We start from the raw sequence: 9508 nt of genomic DNA on the forward strand, positions 1-9508 counted from the left end.
AACGGTAGAGCAGTCTGTCCTGGAACAATCAATTTGAGCCACATGCTTTTGTGAAATATGTGGATATTATGGTTGTGAAACAACAGTGTCAATGATAAGGGCCTCTGTGCAAGCTCTTTGTTTATTTTATATGAAATAAAGCAAAGAGTAATATGGTGAATACCCAGTTTAATTAATTTACTGTAAAAACAATTTACTGACAGAAATCGTAAAACATTTTTTAATTTTAATGTTTTTAACTGTCTGTAGCAGCTAGGTAGAATTCAATACATCATGATATTATCTAAATAACAGTTTAACTGCCAGTCAACAATGTTGACTTAACTTTAATTAAAGTTTTATTACTTTGTTATGTTTGTCTCAGTAACTGATGCAGAAAAAAAGAGAGTTAGATAACATTCATGATTCACTGAATAGTATGCTCAGGTGGTGCCAAAACTTTAGGAAAGCCAAGATATACTCTCATTTCCCTTCAAATGACATCTAGATTTAATCATGTTCATCATGTTTTCCCCATCAAATGTTTCTTTGTGTTCAGCTCAGGTCTGAGTACAATAATGATGCATTTTGGTGCAAATATACAGAAAAGTATCCCATAACTTGAAGCTAAAATAGCAAATATTTCCACAGCTACAGTGAACTTCCCAGGAGAGCTGACATAGGCCGGGATAAAGGTGATCCAGACAGCACAGAATATCAACATGCTGAAGGTGATGAATTTAGCTTCATTGAAATTGTCAGGCAACTTTCGAGCCAAAAAGGCAAGAACAAAGCATAGGACAGCCAGGAGCCCTATGTATCCTAACACAGCCCAAAAGCCTACAGGCGATCCTAAAGAACACTCAAGTATAATCTTCTCCTTATAGTAGCTCATATTTTTGAAGGGAAAGGGAGGGCTTATTGTCAGCCAGAGTATACAAATCACAACCTGTATGAGAGTGAAAGTCAGAACACTGAGTCTCTGCTGTACAGGCCCAAACCACTTCATCACATTACTGCCTGGAAGTGTAGCTCTGAAGGCCATTAACACCACAATTGTTTTCCCAAGAATACAAGAGATACAGAGGACAAAGGTGATGCCAAATGCAGTGTGTCGCAGCATGCAGGACCACTCAGAGGGCCGTCCGATGAAGGTCAGAGAGCACAGGAAACACAGGGTCAAGGAGAAGAGCAGCAGGAAGCTCAGCTCAGAGTTGTTTGCCTTTACCAAGGGAGTGTCCTTATTGATTAAGAATAGAGTGGCCACAATTAAGGTAAGGAGTAAACCAAACAAAGTAAAAAACAAAAGTATTTTACCCATAAATTCTGTGAAGGAGAGGAACTCGACAATTTTCAGAATACATGCATCTCTGTTTTGATTGGACCAATACTCTTCAGGACACTTTTTGCATCCATTAGAATCTGCAATAGAAATAATTTGACTATTATTGTAATTTGATTACTTACATCCTAAAAACGTGAATAAGAGCCTGTACCATAGCAAACTTTAACATGATGCAGTGTGAGCAAGCAAACAGTGTAACCAAATTGCCATATTTCAGGTATGTGGCACCTGTGGTGTTGCTGATTTCTCCCTCTGCACATGGTATACAGTCGTAGCAGCAGACAGGTTTTCCTTTTTGAAGGACTTTACGAGTTCCTGGGCGACAGCTCTCACTGCACACTGACACTGGCAACTTTGGATCAAAGAAAAAGAAATATGTTTTCATCTCATTCAAGATTAGTCACTGTCAATTTACTTGGCCATGGCAAACCCCAGCCTTATATAAATTAATGAACATATTTGCCTCTGTGTTTCCTCCAGGCCACATTATAGCTTCAGTCTTGAGGACAAACTTCTGTCCGGGAGGCAGGGAGGCGTCATAGTAACCGACGGGTTTGAAGTGGACCGACCCATCAGACCCACGCTGCCAGTTCACCACCTCATAACGGGCCACAGCTGCTCCGGTGCTGTCAAACCACACATTGTCCCCATTCTTAATCGTAAAGTTCACTTGCTTTAGAGATTCCACTACCTAGAAAGCAGCAAGACAAACTGTATATCAGTATTTTGGTTCACAAAACTAAGAAATAAACAGTTTAGTTATCATCATTTTACCTGCCAAGGAGTAACCTTCACCGTCTTGTCACATCCCTGACTGTTTGAGCACTTTAGTATGTTGTGCAGAGAATAGGCCACAGCATAGATGGCTTTGTAGATGTTACTGGAGTATCTGAGCTCTGCCACGTCATCATCATAACCTTTTAGCTCAATTATATCATAGTTTTCTTTGCAAGGTGTTGTTTCTGTCATGCCGTCCCCATTTCTTTCCTTGCACATAAAATCTGTTTCCCAGAAATCTTTGATTAGGAAATCATCCAGGCCACTGATATTGGCCTTTTGCACAGCAAAGCCCAGTGAACCTCCCAGCACACTGAAGCTGGTAGGAGTCACTAGGCTGTCAGCAGTTATCCAGGCCTCCACACCAATGAACTGTCGGCCTGTGATGTTGTGCAGACTCAACTGCTCTAGAAGGTTGTTCATCTCTACATGAGCCAGGAAACCCACAATGACTCGGGCAGTGCTCTTACGGATCACTTCTACCACCTTCATGAGTTTTTCTGGTTCAGCCCTGTGAAATTTCTCTGTATACTCCACACACACACCTTCCTCTTGGGCTGCAGCAAGGAAGATGGCCATGCCATTGTTACCATAGTCACTATCACTGTTGACTGCCCCGACCCAGGTCCAGCCAAAGTGCTTGACCAGCTGGGCGAGGGCTCGGCTTTGGTAGAGGTCACTAGCAATGGTTCGAAAAAAAGAGGGATACTCCTTCCTGCTGCTTAAACACTCACAAGTAGCTGAATGACTTATCTAAGAATACACAAAGAGAGGGAGAGAATAAGGAGAGTTGCACATAATATAAACATTGATACACATAGACATCCTTCTTACCACTGGTATTTTGAACGGCCCTGTAGTGCGTGACAACACAATGGTTGAAGAGGACTCCGACTCCCCGATAATAGCGTGAACAGCTGATTGACCAGAGCAGCTCTTTCCTACAATCCATTCATCACCGTTCATCAAGGCCATCACTGCACGCATTGAAGATAATGTTGAGCCACAGTTGTCATAAATACGATATCCGATAGAAACATTGGGAAGGAGAAAGTCACTTTTGTTAATTTCTTCAATTGCAAAAATCATGGTCTGGGCAAATCGAAACTCCCTGAGGTTGACACTGAGACAAAAAGAACAAATTAGAAACTTGTGTTCATTGTAACAAAACTCATAAGAAAGAAATGTTATACAGTGCATAAAATTACCTGGAACATGTGAGTGGTGTTGGTTTCACTGTAAAGGAGAGTGGAGGTTGTGTGATTTTGCTGTGGATGGAAAAGGCTCCCCCAATTGTGACATCTCCCTCTTTAGACAACAAAGGGAACTCTGGACTCCCCAGTATCTGACAGAAAGGAGCTTCCTCTGCTCCTCCAAATACCAACAGGAGCCCCACAAAGACCTGTCCTGTTATCACTGGTGACATTCTGCACTCCCAGATCCTGATGGGGCAGAGCCACCCAGGTCAGGGTCAAAGCAGACTGAAATGTAACGTTTTATAATCTTAGCTGACGGTGGGGCTCACTGGACTCTTACTAACCAATCAGAGTTGAATGAGATAGAGCAGTGTTGATTGGACTTTGCTATGAAATCCTGTATGGAATTTCTGTGCCCTGGCAGGTGTAGTAATTACTAGTTACTTTGCAGATCAAGTTCTTTGTACACAATGCAATAAACTATAAAAATATAGTGCCTTGCTATAGATTAAACTGTCCGAATAGGAAAAATAATAGCTTCACAGTAATCATCTGCAAAACGAAAAGAAGTCAATGCATCAACAATTCCAATATAGTTTAAATCATCACAACATGAAAACATAATTACATTACTGTTAAGGTGTTAAAATATTGGGTATTCCATTTTGTTTATGAAATAAGTCATGAAACATGTCCATATCCATCCTGTTTATTGCAAAATTCACATTATTTTTATTCAGTAAATTTTCCCTATAGTGCAGTGTTGGACACCAAAAGCTAACTCAGTTTTAGCACGTGTATAGACAAGCAGGTATTAGGGCCAGTTATGTAAGAAAGAGTTAAACTCAGCAACTCTGGCCCTGTTTCTTAAACTTCAAAAACTTTCTCAAACTTTCAGCTATGAAATTTAGATCAGGCTATGATCAAGTTATGGACACTTTTTGATGTGAGTTTTCAATAAGGACAATAATTACAAAACACACACACACACACACACACACACACACACACACACACACACACACAAACACACACGTTATTCTTGAATATATACAGCTACTTACACTTTACAGTGTAAAAAAAAAAGAGTAACTTAGAATAACTATTGAAAATTAAATAAGAATTTCTTAAATATACCTGTTCAGTTTTTAAAGTATTCTCTTATTTTTTTATCAATGATTAACTCTCACCTCCACCACTTTATACATATCTAAATATCATTCATTATAATGCATCAACACACCAGTTAAGTCTATTTGAAAGCTAAAATTGTGTTAACTGAACAAGTACTGCTGGTGAGTAAGACTATATATTTCTTTTAAAAGTATGATGCTGTTTGGAGCACTTGACAACATTTGTTACCCACAACACCTTATTCAATGCGCTTAATGCTGTAAATAATAGTTACTACTGCAAATATCAACACAAAGTCAACACAAACATCACACATCTTTCACATATTTTCTTTATATGTTTAATCAAAATAATTATTTACGTAATAGTAAATGTAAATATGAAAAGTATATTTCAGTGTTTATATTCTCATCCACACATTATTGTTCAATGACTGTGGCACATTTTACATTTAAGTTTCTATTATTTTACCATAAATGTCACATCATGTTTAGGGAATTCTGGCTTTGAATGAGGGAATTAAAGTTACACTTTTGACAGCTGATCAAAATAAGTAATTCAACACACCTGATTTAACAAGCCATTGAACCATGTGATATTTAATTTGATGTTATTGTTATTTTTCAGCCAAAGGGGTGATTAATAGTGATATGCCTCTTAGGCCCTTTTTAATTAAAAAGAGATTGTTGTTTGTGTGTTTGTAGAAATGCCTGTTAGTTTATGAAACACTTTAGGGCTCTCCAGAGGGTTTGCCTTTTGGGAGCTGATTTAGTAGGAACACATGTGGTGAAGTGCAGGTGCCTCATGCCCGATCATGACTTACAGCTCAGACTCTTCCCACTCAGAAGCACTCTAACAAACTAACAAACTCCCCCTAGAGTTCACAGTGTCTCCAACCTGTTTCCACACCTCACACTGGAAACTTTTCTTCAGAGCTGTTGCATCATGATCCCCTTAAGATCTCTACTAGAGGAAACTTTGTCAGGACTGTGCCCTAGAGCGCAAAATCTGACACTTCTGTTTGTTCATGTTGTTGCCTTTCGAACTCAACAAACTTTAGGAAAGAAAGACATAGAAGTTTCACTTGAGTTTCAATCAAACTTTAATGCGATGTGCAGACAGAAGACAACCAGATAGATGTCACGTTAGTTCAAATTGTGAACTTTACCATACAGTTTATGTATAACAAGAACCTCACAATGAAATAAAATATGTTATGCCACATTTCATAATGTTATAGTATACAGTCTAGTCATATGATTTAAAGAAAGTAATAAAAATGTGTGACTATTGTAATAAGATAAGCCCTCTCCAAAATTCTACTTCTATTAGACAAGAGAGTATAATGCATTTTGAAGCACAACTATGTACAACCATGAATGGCTGGATCATTTATCACATGTGTGGTAAGCACGATCACCTCACAACAAGAATATCTAACTAAGCTCAATCAAGGACCCAACCTCGTGGCCTTGGTGTTTGTCTGTTTCCCCCATGTTGTGTCCTGTTTTCTATGCATTGGCACATTAGTGGTGACCTATCTCACTATCTATCTATGTGACATGGCCAAAAGGAGCTCCATAACATTACACCCTTGTATGAATGTTTAACATCTCATATGTGAAGGCTGTTCACACAACTTTTCAACCTGGCTGCAGTGATTTTCTCTGATTCAGCTATTATTGAGGCTGGGCACTGATGTTGGGTGATAAGGCCTAGCTCTCAGCCTGTGTTCCAAATTATCCAATACTGCTTGTTGGGGTTTACATTATTTCTCTGTGTGGGCCAGTCAAATTCATCCACAACACCAAGTCCCATTTTCATGGATGTGATTTTATGCGGGACAACAGTCTAATGTTGAAGGAAGGAGAGGTTTTCACAAACTTTTGCCAAAAAGCTGGAGGTACATTATTGTCTAAAACACTGATTCCTAATCAGGAGTACTAATACCAGGAGGTACATGGAAAGATGGCTTAGAGCCTCAGTTAATTTGAAAAAAAAAAACAGAGAAAAGTAAAGAAAAGAAATTCTGTTGAGATCAAAGACTTATCCACAAGTTTCAGTTTCGGAAAGAAATACAACACATATGAGCATTAAATAATATAAGGCTTATTTTACATGTTGTATTTGATCACCATAGCCATGAACCCTACAGCTACAACAGGCTGACTGCACAGAGCACACCTGAGTCAGCTGTAACAACCTACCATCACATCTAGAGATTGACAATACATGCAAAGTAGTTAGCAAGCAGAAAAGTCACAATATATAGCTACAAGTTATGGATGCTTGATTGAAAAGTCCAGCTTCTTCCAACCCTAGTGACTACAAACGTGACCAAAACTATGGGGAAAAAATGAAGAAATTCAGATGGTTAACCTTGTTAACATATATTTGTCCCTGTGTACACACACACAACCATACACTTGTCTGAAGTTTTTTGTACTAAGGAGTATAGCAATACTATGGACGATGTTGCCATCTCCTGGCAATATTATGCAACAGCTGAAAAGCTGAAATAATGATGGAGATGAAGCTGCTACTGATGATGATGATGATGATGATGATGATGATGATGATGATGATGATGATGATGATGATGATGATGATGATGATTAAGAGGCATTTATAAAGTGCTGTTGCTGACTCAATGAATTCAGGTAATAAAACAAACACATTAAGAGAGAATAATATATATATTATGAGTATGAATGCATTCATAAATGCAAAATAGAAGATAGGATAAGATAAGATATCGGAAACAACAAGAATTGTTATATAAATAAACCACAATAAAAATTCAAAGATATGATCACAAGGCACCGACAGAATGATTCAGCTATACATTATTGATGCACACTGGCTCATAAGTGTTTTACATATTTATTATATAGTTTCGAAATGGAACTGAATTATAGTTTTTCAAGAAATCCAAAGAGTATTTCTAAAGCTTAACCAGAAGCAAAAAAGAGAGGGTAAATATGGGTTAATGTGATGTCCTCAGTTAAAAAAAGTAGAGAGCCTTGTTGCTCCATTCTCAACCACTTGGGACAAGACAGTAAACTGACCACAATGCAATGCATTTAGCAGAAAAAAGTATTGCCAAAGTAGCGAACAAACAGTTGTCGGTACATTAGTACAGTTATTATGGTTATATATATGTAGTATATAAGTTGATCTAAATCTATATTTGGACTTTTTGTGTCCACTGAGGCACCATGTGAATATTGTGTAGAATTAGAGAAAACCCTAATGGTTAATTATCATGATCAAAAAGGTTCTTTATTATAGGTAGAAGTATTTATCCTCACAGTGACCTTCAGGCTAACCTAGGCGTTAAAACTAATCATTTGACATGGTTTATAGTGTTAATAGTTAAGTGATTTTTAGACTAAATATTTAAAGCTCAATGCATACCAGAGAACAGAGGCATCTGTGGACAGCCTCACAACTGAATTAAGAATATTCAAAAATCGGGCATTGCTTCAGGAATCAATGTTTGTCATTATGTGACCTTCAGAATTACATGCAAATGTTATCTGATGTGAAGTACCACTACAGACACCCACAGTCTGCTTGTCAAAGCCCAGCAGAACCATAAAGACTTGGGTAAGGTCATTTTTTGTGATGAGTATTTTTACTCTGCCCAGTACCTAGCTGTCTGATGATTACACAGGCACCTGGAAAGGCCCACAAGCCTAAATATCTGATGATCTGGGGTGCTTTTGCAGAGGCTATAACCAGAGATTCATCTCTGTGAGGGATGCAACATACAAAGGTAAAGCCATACAGCCATATAAAATTACATCCAAATTGTGAATGGAACACCTTATCAAGTCAGCAAGATGTAATCCCTCTTGAAACTGAATGACATTAGAGTGAGTAACTCAGTGAGCAAGGCCAAGTTGTTGAATTCTTGGACAAGAAATTTGAGAAATTCAGCCAAGACTGAGAGGGGTGGTTGGAGAGTAGGCCAAGATACATTAAAGCTGTAACAAAACATTAAGGTTACCAAAAATATAACGCTGAACCCTTTCTAAGTCAATGAATTTAAATTTATATGACTAATTTTCTGGATATAGGCTTATTCTTTTTTGTTTTGTCATTATGACCATTATCACAGTCATTGTAACATGTTTTGTCAGTTACATTTGTTTGTCTTACACGTAAAATAGATGTGTGTCTTTTAAAAGGTCCACTTGAAACTCTGTATTTTCAACAAGCACCTTGTGATTGTATTGAAAATCGTACTATTGTACGTAAACACAAAAGCATCTAAATGAGAAATCCCAATAGAAGTATTCACTGCACGCAGTGTGTGTTGAACAGGCTATGACATGCCACATTTAACCTAAAGATTATGTTTCATTCCCTCCAATATCAAACTAATTAGTGTAGTTGGTACTGAATGATGATTCTGCTGCAGTCTTGCTAATTAATGTCAGTGGCTTGTTTTGAAAGAGGCAAGATCACCTTCCATTAAAACTCAAAATTAATTAATTTCCGACACAACACCTGCTGAGCTCCTGTTTCATAGCCTCAGGCAAGGATGTCATCAGTCTTGTCGGAAACACTTGCTTGTCTTTGCTTGCCCAGCTGGCCCCCTTGTTCCCCCCTCAGCCCCTTGGGTAAAAGGTAAATTGGCAGGTTTAGGATGATGCAATGACACCACCTCCCTTCAATAACATACACAATAACAAATTTTAAGTGCTTCCCAAGTGTATGTTATGCGTCAGTGCATGCCTGTATTCATGACTGATTAAAATCAAAACAACACTTATAATGGTTATTTCCCTGGTGTACAAGTTCACAAACAATTCATCTCCCCAAACATAACACACACATACACACACACAGGTCTACCTCCTGGTACATGTTCCATTTAATTAGGCCCTCTGTTGTTTTTATCACTTATATTTTCTATCAAAAACTGTGAATTAAAAAAATATTATCAAATTAAATTATGAGGTGATTTGCAGTCACATTCTAGCATATCTATTTAATAATGGATGATTAAGAACATATGTTCCTTTTACCTTTAGGTTTTACAGTATGAACAGACATTTGTCTAGATTAT

General features: G+C 37.9%; 1 pseudogene; it reads right to left on the bottom strand.

Annotated features, from left to right (window-relative positions):
• Positions 1 to 368: 368 nt before the first annotated feature.
• Positions 369 to 7148, bottom strand: LOC139632075 (extracellular calcium-sensing receptor-like; annotated as a pseudogene).
• Positions 7149 to 9508: the final 2360 nt, after the last annotated feature.

This window comes from Trachinotus anak, unplaced genomic scaffold, assembly GCF_046630095.1.
Source record: "Trachinotus anak isolate AG129_WGS33_773 ecotype Australia unplaced genomic scaffold, CSIRO_AGI_Tana_v1 ptg000014l, whole genome shotgun sequence".
Classification (NCBI taxonomy): domain Eukaryota; kingdom Metazoa; phylum Chordata; class Actinopteri; order Carangiformes; family Carangidae; genus Trachinotus; species Trachinotus anak.